Raw genomic sequence first — 14,914 nt, 5'->3', positions numbered from 1 at the left:
AGATTTGACAATTGAAGGGGCTTTGGGGAAGCTTGCAGGGATGATAATCAGAAAGCTGATTACTGATACTATTTTAGGAATAACTAGGAAGGAGAATCCATAGCCATCTACGGTTACTCACTCTTGGTTTTAATGGCTTCTACTATTTAATGCTATATATAAAGCTGAGAAGAAAAGCCAGTAGGAGCGCTGACAGAATCAGTCAACTGTACGAAACTTAGCAACCCAACTATTCACCACAAGTTAAGTCTCATATTAAACACAGGCTTTAAAGTTTAAAGAAGTCATAAAAGAAATGGAAAATATTTCACCTGTTTTTCCCAAATAGGCAAGAAATCTGGAGAGACAGTATGTAAAGGAGTGTGATCTCTTAAAAGAAAATATGAAAATCAAATGAAAGAAGATTCTTTTTTTAAGCTTAAGAATTTTACCAAGAAATAAACAGAAATAAAAAGATAGTTTAGGTCACAATAGAGAGAATCCCAGAGATTTTTAATTTTTAGGTAATAATTGGAATACTGTAACAATCAATTTAAAAAAAATTATAATTATAATTCCTATAGGAATACCTCTGTGATATTAAAGTTTGGTCCAGACCACTGCAATAAAATGAATATTACAATGAAGCAAGCCCCACAGAATTTTTGGTTTCTCAATACCTTTAAAAGTTACACTTATACTATAATGTATCCTATTAAGTGTACAATAGCATTATGTCTAAAATAATATAGATGCCTTAATTCAAAAATACTTTATTGCCAGGGGCTTCCCTGCTGGCTCAGATGGTAAAAATACTTCATTGCCATTTTTTTTAAGTGAGTGAAGAGATGGAGTAGGAGGTTGGAGTTAGCAGATGCAAGCTTTTGTGTATAGAATGGATAAACAAGGTCCTGCTGTATAGCACAGGGAACTATATTCAATATCTCATGATAAATCGTAATGGAAAAGCATATTTTTAAAAAAGCAGTTTAGTTCAGTTCAGTCACTCAGTCGTGTCCAACTCTTTGTGACCCCACGAACCGCAGCCAGGCCTCCCTGTCAATCATCAACTCCCAGAGTCCACCCAAACCCATGTCCATTGTGTCGGTGATGCCATCCAACCATCTCATCCTCTGTCGTCCCCTTCTCCTCCTGCCCTCAATCTTTCCCAGCCTCAGGATCTTTTCAAATGAGTCAGCTCTCCACATCAGATGGCCAAAGTATTGGAGTTTCAGCTTCAACATCAGTCCCTCCAATGAACACCCAAAACTAATCTCCTTTGGGATGGACTAGTTGGATCTCCTTGCAGTCCAAGGGACTCTCAAGAGTCTTCTCCAACACCACAGTTCAAAAGCATCAATTCTTCGACTCAGAGCTTTCTTTATAGTCCAACTCTCACATCCATACATGACTACTGGAAAAACCATAGCCTTGACTAAATGGACCTTAGTTGGCAAAGTAATGTCTCTGCTTTTTAATATGCTGTCTAGGTTGGTCATAAATTTCCTTTCAAGGAGCAAGCATCTCAATTTCATGACTGCAGTCACCATCTGCAGTGATTTTGGAGCCCAGAAAAATAAAATCAGCCACTGTTTCCACTGTTTCCCCATCTATTTGCCATGAAGTGATGGGACCAGATGCCATGATCTTAGTTTTCTGAATGTTGAGCTTTAAGCCAACATTTTCACTCTCTTCTTTTACTTTCATCAAGAGGCTCTTTAGTTCTTCACTTTCTGCCATAAAGTTGGTGTCATCTGCATATCTGAGGTTATTGATATTTCTCCCGGCAATCTTGATTCCAGCTTGTGCTTCTTCCAGCCCAGCATTTCTCATGATGTAGTCTGCATAGAAGTTAATAAGCAGGGTGACAATATACAGCCTTGACGTACTCCTTTCCTGATTTGGAACCAGTCTGTTGTGCCATGTCCAGTTCTAACTGTTGCTTCCTGACCTGCATACAGATTTCTCAAGAGGCAGGTCAGGTGGTCTGGTATTCCCATCTCTTGAAGAATTTTCCACAGTTTATTGTGATCCACACAGTCAAAGGCTTTGGCATAGTCAATAAAGCAGAAATAGGTGTTTTTCTGGAACTCTCTTACTTTTTCAATGGTCCAGCGGATGTTGGCAATTTGATCTCTGGTTCCTCTGCCTTTTCTAAAACCAGCTTGAATCTGGAAGTTCACGGTTCACATATTGCTGAAGCCTGGCTTGGAGAATTTTGAGCATTACTTTACTAGCAATTGTGCAGCAGTTTGAGCATTCTTTGGCATTACCTTTCTTAGGGATTGGAATGAAAACTGACCTTTTCCAGTCCTGTGGCCACTGCTAAGTTTTCCAAATTTGTTGACATTGAGTGCAGCACTTTCACAGCATCATCTTTTATTTTTTTTAATTTTTTAAAATATTTTTTCCCTTTATTTTTATTAGTTGGAGGCTAATTACTTTACAATATTGTAGTGGTTTTTGCCATACATTGACATGAATCAGCCATGGATTTACATGTATTCCCCATCCTGATCCCCCCTCCCACCTCCCTCCCCACCCCATCCCTCTGGGTCTTCCCAGTGCACCAGCCCCAAACACTTGTCTCATGCATCCAACCTGGGCTGGTGATCTGTTTCACCCTTGATAATATACATACATCATCTTTTAGAATTTGAAATAGCTCAACTGGAATTCCATCGCTTCCACTGTCTTTGTTCGTAGTGATGCTTCCTAAGGCCCACCTGGCTTCACATTCCAGGATATCCGGCTCTAGGTGAGTGTGAGTGATCAAACCTTCGTGATTATCTGGGTCATGAAGATCTTTTTTGTATAGTTCTTCTGTGTATTCTTGCCACCTCTTCTTAATATCTTCTGCTTCTATTATGTCCATACCATTTCTGTCCTTTATCGAGCCCATCTTTGCATGAAATGTTCCCTTGGTATCTCTAATTTTCTTGAAGAGATCTCTAGTCTTTCCCATTCTATTGTTTTCCACTATTTCTTTGCATTGATCACTGAGGAAGGCTTTCTTATCTCTCCTTGCTATTCTTTTGAACTCTGCATTCAAATGGGTATATCTTTCCTTTTCTCCTTTGCTTTTTGCTTCTCTAAAAAAGAGTGTATATATATATATATATATATACACACACACACATATATATAAACTGAATCACTTTGCTGTATGGCAGTAATTAACATAGCATTGTAAATCAACTGTACTTCAATCAAAAAATTTAAAAATATTGTTAAAAATTCTATTATCTAAGTCTTCAGTGAGTAACATCAATGATCACTGATCACAGACCACGAACAGAATAATAATATTGCGAGACTTACCAAAATGTGACACAGAAACATTGAAGTGAGCAGATGCTGTTGGAAAAATGGCACCAACTTGCTTGACAGAGAGTTGCCACAAATCTTCAATTTGTAAAAAAATAAAAAAAAATACAGTATCTGCAAAGTGCAGTAAAGTGAAGCACAGTAAAACAAGATATGCCTATGTAAAGTAGGCAAAGCCAAACATATTTTTAACTCTTATATTCAGATTCCCCAAAAGAGAATATTGCATGATAATCAAACTATAAAAAGAATTCAATTTTTTAGTAGCCAATTTGTAATTTCTAACAAGAATCGCAGATAAAAGGAAATAAACTGATTACTTTTGGGTTGCTTTCATCAAGTCATAAGGGCAGTATCTTGAAAACTGTATATCTATATACATTTTTATTTTTGGCTACTAAATAAATCTTTACAGTGACATAAAAGAATGATGCAAACGTATTTTTTCTGTTAGGATTGCTCCATTATATTGTTACTAAGATATATGTAATCACATAACCAGTTTCTATGGGTTTTAATAGTCTCCTGTTGCTCCAATGGATTATTAATAAATATGTGATTTTTATTTTAATATTTCTTTATCTAAAAGTTTATGAAAGAGAGTTTTGAATTCCTTTAAAATCTTTGGATAAGATTTTTGTGACGTTTTTAGAGGACTTTGGTTAGTTGTATAATTTGTAATCTCTGTCTTTTAAGGCTCAATTATTTTAGGTTTCTAAAGCAATTCTTCTTTCTGTTCATTTTTTATGGATTTTATATTCATTGTTTTGTCAGTTAAAGTTCAGTCATACACTGAAACATCATATTCAGCTACCAATGCCCTCTTTTTTCTCTTTTTCTCTACTTTGCTTCCCTCTCTTCTCTTTCCCTCCCCTCTTTAGTTTCTAATGGTCACTGAATAAATCTCTTCTCTTGCTGCATATAAAGTCTTCAGTTGTTAAGCTAGGAAACTGTTCAGAGCTCAAGATTTGACTCTTAGCAATTAACCTTACAATATTTTGTTTTCATACTTTTGACTCATAGAGTAAAACTATTGATAACACCTTTATTCTTGATATGTCAAGTGGTCTAATAATCACAGGGATTAAGTAAACACAGTCTACTGTGCATTTGTAATGCTATTCATTTGAGCCACATCATAGCTTAATATTAATATTGCCCAATTTATGAAAAAAAAATATTTTCCAATATTTGACCCCCAAAAAAGTTACCCCTTAAAGCTATTGAATCAGTGGCTTACTGATTAGTGTTTACTATTTCTATGAGTGTTTACTATTTATTTCTATGAATCAATTTTTTCCTCCAGAAACACTCTCTGACCTTTCATAGTTACATAAAAGCATAAAATATCATATTTTATAATATATAACCAATATGTTCTAAATTATCATTGCAATAGTATGCAATTTTTATCTGATGTATGGCCTTCCTAGAAACCAATTTCTTAGCATCAGCTAGAGCCAAGTTTTTTCAGAATTTTAAAGAAAAGTATATTTCACAAACTGATGTTGCAGTTCCCTTAAGACAAGTTCTATTTTGGTGTCTACATTTACAATAGCTGAGACTGTCATAGTCATTCACCTTCATCATTAAACAGTCATATAAAGTTCCTTTCTCCTCTAAAGTTAGAATGTTAAATGTTTGCCTTGTAGACTCACTTCCTGAGTCCTTCAAGGTTTATGTCCAGTGGAGTGCAGGCTAGGTAACCAATAAGACAAGGTCAGATCTTAACACTATGAAAAACCTTCCATACCCATCTTTTTTCAAAATTGCTTGTGAAAAGCAAAACTTTTGAAAAGCCCATTATGGGTACTTTTGGGAAAACCATTTATAAACTTATATGAAAACTGGTTCAAAAACTGGGGTAGAAATATGAAATGGCAACAGGTCATGCCTATTTGCAGCACATGGCCAGCGCTCTCTAGATTAGCTTTGGTTCAAAACTGTGGGGGTTTCTCTGTGATCCCTGAGTCCATTGGATCTGTGTGTGTCTCAAGCACACTTGGATATTGGTGTTTGATAGGAGAAAAGACTTATTTGGAAAAGACTGCAATACTGTTGCTCTGCTGCAAGATGCTCTCTAGAGGTGGTGCTGAGGGAAAACCACTGTGCTGCTGAGCCATTAAAGAACCTGAGCTGAACATGAGGTGCAAATTAGAAAAACATACTCAGCTAAGCCATTAGCCAATAACTAGACTCTGCCATTGTTGCAGATCCGATGCTCTACTGACTTGGAGCGACCAAAGGAAATAACCTCTAAACGTTCTTAAGGACCATCAGAAAACCCTCTTGTTGGGACCTATGTCCACTATTAAGAGTAAAACAATAGTTGGAGCCGTTATCACTGAGAGCCACCACTAGGAAACCACAGATGATAAAGGAAAGACCTTCTAGCCCTCTTGCCATCCCCTTCCCTAAATAAAGATGGCACTCAGTATGGGGTCAATAAATGTTGTTATATTCCCTCTTATCAGTTGGGAATTCAAAGGAAAGATAACAAATGTTTGTTTTTCAGTACACTCCAAGACTAAGAGTAAAGAAGAATTTCCTGTCAGTAAATCTAGTACAGCTGGGAGACTCAGAAGTCTCTTAAAGTGGGCTTTGCTAGATAAAAAGACACTGGATTGTAGCTCAGTCTTCAAATTTTCAATAATTATAACAACATTTATTGACCCCATACTGAATGCCATCCACTGCTCTAAGTATTTTATATGTATTCACTCACTTAATCTAATAACTATGAGGTATAAACCACTATTACAGGCTTCCTTGGTGCCCAGAGAGTAAAGAATTTGCCTGCAGTGCAGGAGACCCGAGTTCAATTCCTAGCTCAGGAAAATCCCCTGGAGAAAGGAATGGCTACCCACTTCAGTATTCTTGCCTGGAGAATTACATGGACAGAGGAGCCTGGCCAGCTATGGGTCGCAAAGAGTTGGACACAACTGAACACACACACCTGCAGGCCAACACCTTTGTTGCAGCCCATTGAGAACTGAGTTAAATGTCTAACCTAAAGAACTGTCAGATAATTAATTTGTGATGTTTTAAGCCACTAAGTTTGTGATAACTTATTTTAGTAGCAGCAAAAAACCTAATACACGCTGCCCGTTGAAAAACAGTTACTGAGATATTTTCCTTATTTGGGCAAAATGGACTTACCTTAGGTATATAGGTTGTTTCACTAGTTTGAATGTATTGCATGATAGTCTGATCCACACTTAGCACTCTGCTAAGTGTTACAAGAAATGAATATTTTTAGATCTTGCCCAAAGAATTATAAAATTGGTCATAGGCCATGATTTGGATCTTTGATACATACAAGATGGCTTATTGAACTTGGGATTTAGGAGATGGCTCTTTACCAATCAGTGGGAAGTTATGCTCTAATTTTAAGAATACAAATAGTTTGGTGATTCCTCACTGATATCTGTCAGTGTCAAAGTATTCTTTGAAATCTCAGAATATAATGAATTTGTTGAAAGGGTGACACACTGCTACAAAGAACTTTTTCAAAACAGTGTCAGAGTTTTCGTATTTCTCATCTATATTCATCATAACAGAGACCATAAAATGAGCTCAGAATTATTTGGTCTCTTTCATATGACAGCGTTTATATACATAAATATAGTGGAAAATCAGGGCACTGGCCTTTCTAAGCAGTCTTTGGGGAAACATTCCACCTCCAAAAATAATGAATGCTATACATCATTATCAAACATGACACTCATTGCAATCTGTTTTGACTAATGAGGCAATATGCAGGCTGATAGGATATATGTATATACAGAAGAAAGGAAACTGTAGCAATTTCATAGTTGGTAAAAAATATATATATATTGATTGAAAAGAACTATTAGAGCTTTATAAAACAGCAATAAATACTTAGGAAGACTCAGGCCACCATAAGAGTAAGCTTCAAAGCAAGTCTTCAGAACAGTGGCTGAGTTCTGCAGAGCTTTGTGATGAATGAAATTAAACTTGCCTCAGACATGACATTTGTCTTCTTCTGGCATTCCGGTTGTGGGGTGTTGCTGGTTCTTCCCAGCATTGCAGATATGATGGTCACAATTTCACTCCTATGGTCTGGATTCACACAAACATTATTAAAACCGTTCCTGTACACTGAGCTGGAAAAAGGCAATCAAAATTAACTAGGGAGCACAGACTTTGACTGCTGGGACAAAATATAATAGTAAAAACAGCTTCACCCTCAGCATCCAGAGATGCAGTGCCTTATTTTGGGCAATAATGTGATTCTGTCTGTTGTACAGTGACCTCAATTGCAAAAAGAGGGGACCACCAAGGGAACTGAGTACTCATACAGTCTCCTGGATTGATGGAGCATGAGAGTTATGTGCTCAGTATGAAAAGGACCGTAAGGATTATATTTGTTTTCACAACCAGTGCCATTCACTGGTCTAGTGGATTAGTCGTTATGTTTTATCTAACTGTCCCTTTCAAACAACCTGTTTTCTTTTTCCTTGTGAACTGAGCATTTGTACAACTGAACTGACCAAAGCAACTAGCTGTTTGGACACAACACCGAATTGTGACACCATAAACTTTTAAAAAGTTTTTTAAGTTTTTATTACTATTTTCTTAAAACAGTAGTACCTTATTTTTCTTATAAGTACTGTCTAATTATTGTAGAAAAATAAGAAAATTAGAAAGTGCAGATAAGCAAAAATATACACACACACATACATATATATATATATGTAAGGGTATACCCCTAAACATTAACTAACAGTGGTTGTACTAGTAATGTAACATCATATATACATATGCATATATGTATGTATATGTATACACACACATATTTACACATATATATGATGTCTCATTACCCAGTACAACTACTGCCAAGTTTAGGAGTATATACCATCTGAACCACCAGGGAAGTCCTCTATTATATAGACTTCAGTTCAGTTCAGATGCTCAGTCGTATCCAACTCTTTGCGACCCCATGACTCACAGCATGCCAGGCCTCTCTGTCCATCACCAACTCCTGGAGTTTACTCAAACTCATGTCCATCGAGTCGGTGATGCCATCCAGCCATCTCATCCTCTGTTGTCCCCTTCTCCTCCTTCCCTCAATCTTTCCCAGCATCAGGGTCTTTTCCAGTGAGTCAGCTCTTTGCATCAGGTGGCCAAAGTATTGGAGTTTCAGCTTCAGCATCAGTCCTTCCAATGAACACCCAGGACTGATCTCCTTTAGGATGGACTGGTTGGATCTCCTTACAGCCCAAGGGATTCTCAAGAGTCTTCTCCAACACCACAGTTCAAAAGCATCAATTTTTTGGTGCTCAGCTTTCTTTACAGTCCAACTCTCATATCCATACATGACCACTGGAAAAACCATAGCCTTGACTAGACGGTATTTTGTTGGCAAAGTAATGTCTCTGCTTTTTAATATGCTATCTAGGTTGATCATAACTTTCCTTCCAAGGAGTAAGCGTCTTTTAATTTCATGGCTGCAATCACCATCTGCAGTGATTTTGGAGACCCCAAAAAAATAAAGTCTGACACTGCTTCCACTGTTTCCCCATCCATTTCCCATGAAGTGATGGGACCAGATGCCATGATCTTAGTTTTCTGAATGTTGAGCTTTAAGCCAACTTTTTCACTCTCTTCTTTCATTTTCATCAAGAGACTCTTTAGTTCCTCTTCACTTTCCGCCATAAGGGTGGTGTCATCTGCATATCTGAGGTTACTGATATTTCTCTGAGCAATCTTGATTCCAGCTTCTGCTTCTTCCAGCCCAGTGTTTCTCATGATGTACTCTGCATAGAAGTTAAATAAGCAGGGTGACAATATACAGCCTTGACATACTCCTTTTCCTATTTGGAACCAGTCTGTTGGTGCATGTCCAGTTCTAACTGTTGCTTCCTGACCTGCATACAGGTTTCTTAAGAGGCAGGTCAGGTGGTCTGGTATGCCCATCTCTTTCAGAATTTTCCACAGTGTATTGTAATCCACACAGTTAAAGGCTTTGGCATTACATAGATTTACCATAATTTATTTAATCAATCTATTGTTAGATATTTTGGTGTGGTTTCTAATTTTTATTATTACAAATAATATCATAATGAACATGTTGGTAAATCCTTGTTGCATACTTATCCAGTTATTTCCTTAACCTGAGTTCTAGAAGTCAAATTACTGGTTAAAGTTATGGACTTTTCTAAAAATGTAATGCCTATCTAGAGTTTCATCTTTGAATAGGAAAGAAAATGAGTTAAAATCGGAAAGATAAAAATCATTCAAAAGCCTTAATGTCTCATAAAGATCTGAATTGCTAAAGTAAAATACTTGGGAATATTTTAATTAGGGTCTGCTTGTTAAACCACTTACATACATACATACACACAAAAGCTATGGGTTTAAGTGAGTCATTAAGTCTACAGATTAGCAAGAGAGATAATTTTCTGAAATACAGGCAAAGCCATTATAATATTATCTTCTATTACTACTTATTTTAATAGGAATTATTTTTAGTAATTTAAAAATAATAAGAGCAATATTGATATACAATTCACATACCATAAAATTCACCCTTTTGAAATGTACAGTCAAATGGTTTAAAGTATAGTCACAGAGTTGTGCAATCATCACCACTATCTAATTTCAGAATCCTTTTATTACCTTAAAAAAAAATCTGAAAAAAAAATAATCTGTACACATTAACAGTCGCGCCTCAGCCCCCTGATCCCCTGATTCCTGACCCCCAGAGAACACTAATCTGCTTTCTATTTCTGCATTTGCCTCTTCTTGACATTTCATATAAATGGAATCATACAATATGTGGTCTTTTGTGAATGGCTTATTTCACTTTGCATTGTTTTCAAGTTCACTGATGTCTGCACTTCATTTCTTTCCATTGTTGAATAATATTCCACTGAATATACACGTTTTGTTTGTCCATTCTTAGGAGAAATGCTGATTCGTAGGATATCAAAATTTTATCATAATGCTTCAAATACTTCAGTAGCTCCCCAAACTGATAAGAATGTCCATTAAAGGCCCGTCTTGATCTGGCACTTACTTAATTTGGGGATTGGTGGGTTCTTCTCTCATACCCCCAACCCAACCCACTTGAACCCTTCCACAGCCACTGCAGTCATAATAGAATCACTTGCAGCTTCCTCCATAAAAAAGGCACTCACTTTTGTATATGCTCTCCCTTCTATGTGGAATATCTTTCCTCTCCTTATCTGTGTGGACCCTTTAATTTTCGTTTACGATCAGTTGCCAATTAGCTCCTCTACTTGAAAGCTCCAAACATTAAGGTTAATATGGATGCAATATTTTAAATAATCTATTATGTTTCTATCATAATTAGAAGCCCCGAAACACTAAGGATGAGCTGGATTCAGCTTTTCAAATAATCTATTATCCCTCTATCATAACACTTGTCACACTGCTTTATACTCATTGGTTTTCTTAACTTTTTTTCTACTATATAGTGAGCTCATTGAAGCCAAAAATTATATTCCATATATCTTTATAATACCAGCAATCGGGCCTCAGTTCAGTTGATTCACTCAGTCGTGTCCAAGTCTTTGCGACCTGATGGCCTGCAGCACCCCAGGCTTCCCTGTCCATCATCAACTCCCGGAGCTTACTCAAACTCACATCCATTGAGTCAGTGATGCCATCCAACAGTCTCATACTCTATCGTCCCCTTCTCCTCCAGCCTGCAGTGTTTTCCAGAATCAGGGTCTTTTCCAGTGAGTCAGTTCTTTGCATTAGTGGCCCAAGTATTGGAGTATCAGCTTCAGCATCAGTCCTTCCAATGGATATTCAGGACTGATTTCCTTTAGGGTGGACTGGTTGGATCTCCTTGTAGTCCAAGGGGCTCTCAAGAGTCTTCTCCAACACTATAGTTCAAAAGCATCAATTCTTCAGTGCTCTGCTTTCTTTATGGTCCAACTCTCACATCCATACATGATTACTAGAAAAACCATAGCCTTGACTAGACGGACCTTTGTTGGCAAAGTAATGTCTCTGCTTTTTAATATGATGTCTAGGTTGGTCATAGCTTTTCTTCCAAGGAGCAAGAATCTTTTAATTTCATGGCTGCAGTCACCATCTGCAATGATTTTGGAGCCCCCAAAAATAAAGTCTCTCACTGTTTCCATTGTTTCCCCATCTATTTGCTATGGAGTGATGGGACCAGATGCATGATCTTAGTTTTCTGAATGTTGAATTTTAAGCCAACTTTTTCACTCTACTCTTTCACTTTCATCAAGAGGCTCTTTAGTTCTTTGCTTTCTGCCATAAGGGTGGTGTCATCTGCATATCTGAGGTTATTGATATTTCTCTCGGCAATCTTGATTCCAGCTTGTGCTTCATCCAGCCCGGCATTTTGCATGATGTACTCAGCATATAAGTTAAATAAGCAGGGTGACAGTATGCACCCTTGACGTACTTCTTTCCTGATTTGGAATGAGTCCGTTGTTCCATGTCCAGTTCTAACAGTTGCTTCTTGACCTGCATACAGATTTCTCAGGAGGCAGGACAGGAGGTCTGGTATTCCCATCTCTGTAAGAATTTTCCACAGTTTGTTGTGAGCCACACATTCAAAGGCTTTGGCATAGTCAATAAAGCAGAAGTAGATGTTTTCCTGGAACTCTCATTCTTTTTCAATGGTCCAGCGGATTTGGCAATTTGATCTCTGGTTCCTCTGTCTTTTCTAAATCCAACTTGAACATCTGGAAGTTCATAGTTCACATACTGTTGAAGCCTGGCTTGGTGAATTTTGAGTGCTACTTTGCTAGCATGTGAGATGAGTGCAGTTGTGCAGTAGTTTGAGCATTCTTTGACATTGTCTTTCTTTGGGATTGGAATGAAACTGACCTTTTCCAGTCCTATGGCCACTGCTCAGTTTTCCAAATTTGCTGGCATATTGAGTGCAGCACTTTCACAGCATCATCTTTTAGGATTTGAAATAGCTCAACTCATCACCTCCACTGTCTTTGTTCATAGTGATGCTTCCCAAGGCCCACTTGACTTCACATTCCAGGATGTCTGGCTCTAGGTGAGTGATCACACCATCATGGTTATCTGGGTCATGAAAATCTTTTTTGTATAGTTCTTCTGTGTATTCTTGCCACCTTTTCTTAATATCTTCTGCTTCTGTTAGGTCCATACCATTTCTATCCTTTCTTGTGCCCATCTTTGCATGGAATGTTCCCTTGGTATCTCTAATTTTCTTGAAGAGATCTGTAGTCTTTCCCGTTATATCGTTTTCCTCTATTTCTTTGCATTCATCACTGAGGACGACTTTCTTATCTCTCCTTGCTGTTCTTTGGATCTCTGCATTCAAATAGGTATGTCTTTCCTTTTCTCCTTTGCCTTTTGCATCTTTTCTTGTCTCAGCTATTTGTAAGGCCTCCTCAGACACCATTTCACCTTTTTGCATTTCTTTTTCTTGGGGATGGTCTTGATCACTGCCTCCTGTACAATGTCATGAACCTCTGTCCATAGTTTTTCAGTCACTCTGTCTATAAGATCTAATCTCTTGAATCTATTTGTCACTTCCACTGTATAATTGTAAGGGATTTGATTTAGATCATACCTTAATGGTCTAGTGGTTTTCCATACTTTCTTCAATTTAAGTCTTAATTTGGCAATAAGGAGTTCATGATATGTTTGCCACAGTCAGCTCCCGATCTTGTTTTTGCTGACTGTGTAGAGCTTCTCCATCTTAGGCTGCAAAGAATATAATCAGTCTGATTTCAGTATTGACCATCTGGTGATGTCCATGTGTAGAGTCTTTTCTTGTGTTGTTGGAAGAGGGTGTTTGCTATGACCAGTGTGTTCTCTTGACAAAATGCTGTTAGCTTTTGATCTGCTTCATTTTGTACTCCAAATTCGCCTTTTATCCAGGTCTCTCTTGACTTGCTACTTTTGGATTTCAGTCCCCTATAATGAAAAGGACATCTTTTTGGGGTGTTAGTTCTAGAAGGTCTTGTAGGTCTTCATAGAACCATTCAATGTCAGCTTCTTCAGCATTCCTAGTTGGGGCATAGACTTGGATTACTGTGATATTGAATGGTTTCCCTTGGAAATGAACAGAGATCATTCCGTCATTTTTGAGATTGCATTCAGGTACTGCATTTCAGGCTCTTTTGTTGACTATGATGGCTACTCCATTTCTTCTAAGGTATTCTTGCTCACAGTAGTAGATGTAATGGTCATCTGAGTTAAATTCACCCATTCTAGTCCATTTTAGTTCACTGATTCCTAAAATGTCCATGTTCAGTCTTGCTATCTCCTGTTTGACCACTTCCAATTTGCCTTGCTTCATGGACCTAACATTTCAGGTTCCTATGCAGTCTTGCTCTTCACAGCATCGGACTTTACTTCCATCACCCGTCACATCCACAACTGGGTGTTGTTTTTGCTTTGGCTCCATCTCTTCATTCTTTCTGGAGTTATTTCTCTGCTGATCTTCAGTAGCATATTGGGCACCTACTGTCCTAGGGAGTTCATGTTTCGGTGTCCTATCTTTTTGCCTTTTCATACTGTTCATGGGATTCTCAAGGCAAGAATACTGAAGTGGTTTGCCATTCCCTTTTCCAGTGGACCATGTTTTGTCAGAACTCTCCACCATGACCTGTCTATTTTAGGTTGTCTTACACAACATGGCTCATAGTTTCATTGAGTTAGACAAGGCTGTGGTCCATGTGATCAGGGCCTCACATATGGTAAAATGCAATAAATGTTTGCTTCGTGTACATGAAAAATAAAATTATTTTTTCCCTTGACTGAATAAAGTCTGTCTAAATTTTTTAATTTTTTGAATTATGAGTATATGATAAAACATTTACAGAAAACTTGGAAAATACAGAGCAAAATTACATATAGTTCTACTATATATTACAGTAATTTTTAAAGTAAATTAAGATTTTTAGTTTGAGTTTCAATATCAAACTCTCAAAAATTAATAGAATGAATAGACAGAAGAGTAGAAGACACAGTAGGCTTGAAAAGCACTATGAACCAATTTAATATAATTAAGATTTATACAATTTTCACACAACAGCAGGGGATAAATTCTATTCAAGTTCCTGTAGATCATAAGCCCAGAGACACTGGAACATATCTGGGGACATAAAACAAGGTGCAAAAATTTCATGGTATAAAGGTTTTGAAGTCATACAGTCTGTTCTCTTATCACTGTAATTTGACCTTTTTTTAAACTAAATCAATTAGGAATTTTGTAACTATGTAGATACACACTTTGTATTTAATATTTGTGTTGGAATTTTCTTATGTTTAATTTTTTCATTTTACTTTAAAATTCTTAGTAACATATTAAGTAATACTCATTAAAATAAATCAGTATTATATATAATTCTAGTAAGGTTTTTAAAGTGTATATTGAATTTACAACCTGTCAAATAGGAGACATTTTCAATGAGAAACAATTTTAGACAACTTCAGAAGTAAGACAAAAGATGATTTAGTACCACATACGAAATTATTTAAGGAAGAAATTAAGAATATGCCATGAATTTAACTTATAAATCATAAGTGCATTTTAAAAGCAATATGAGCTTTTTATGCAAATAAAAATGTCATTTTCCTTAAACTTGACTTA

The 14,914-nt window shown here is 36.9% G+C and overlaps 1 protein-coding gene across 2 annotated transcripts in view; it reads left to right on the top strand.

Moving 5' to 3' along the window:
- LRRC7 (leucine rich repeat containing 7) overlaps window positions 1-14,914 on the top strand; it is a 575,718-nt gene that overhangs the window by 546,629 nt on the left and 14,175 nt on the right. The gene's annotated exons all lie outside the window — the stretch shown is intronic.

Source organism: Cervus elaphus, chromosome 20, assembly GCF_910594005.1.
Source record: "Cervus elaphus chromosome 20, mCerEla1.1, whole genome shotgun sequence".
NCBI lineage: Eukaryota > Metazoa > Chordata > Mammalia > Artiodactyla > Cervidae > Cervus > Cervus elaphus.
Note: the sequence above shows the minus strand (reverse complement) of the source record. Positions and strands in the feature narration are given on the sequence as shown.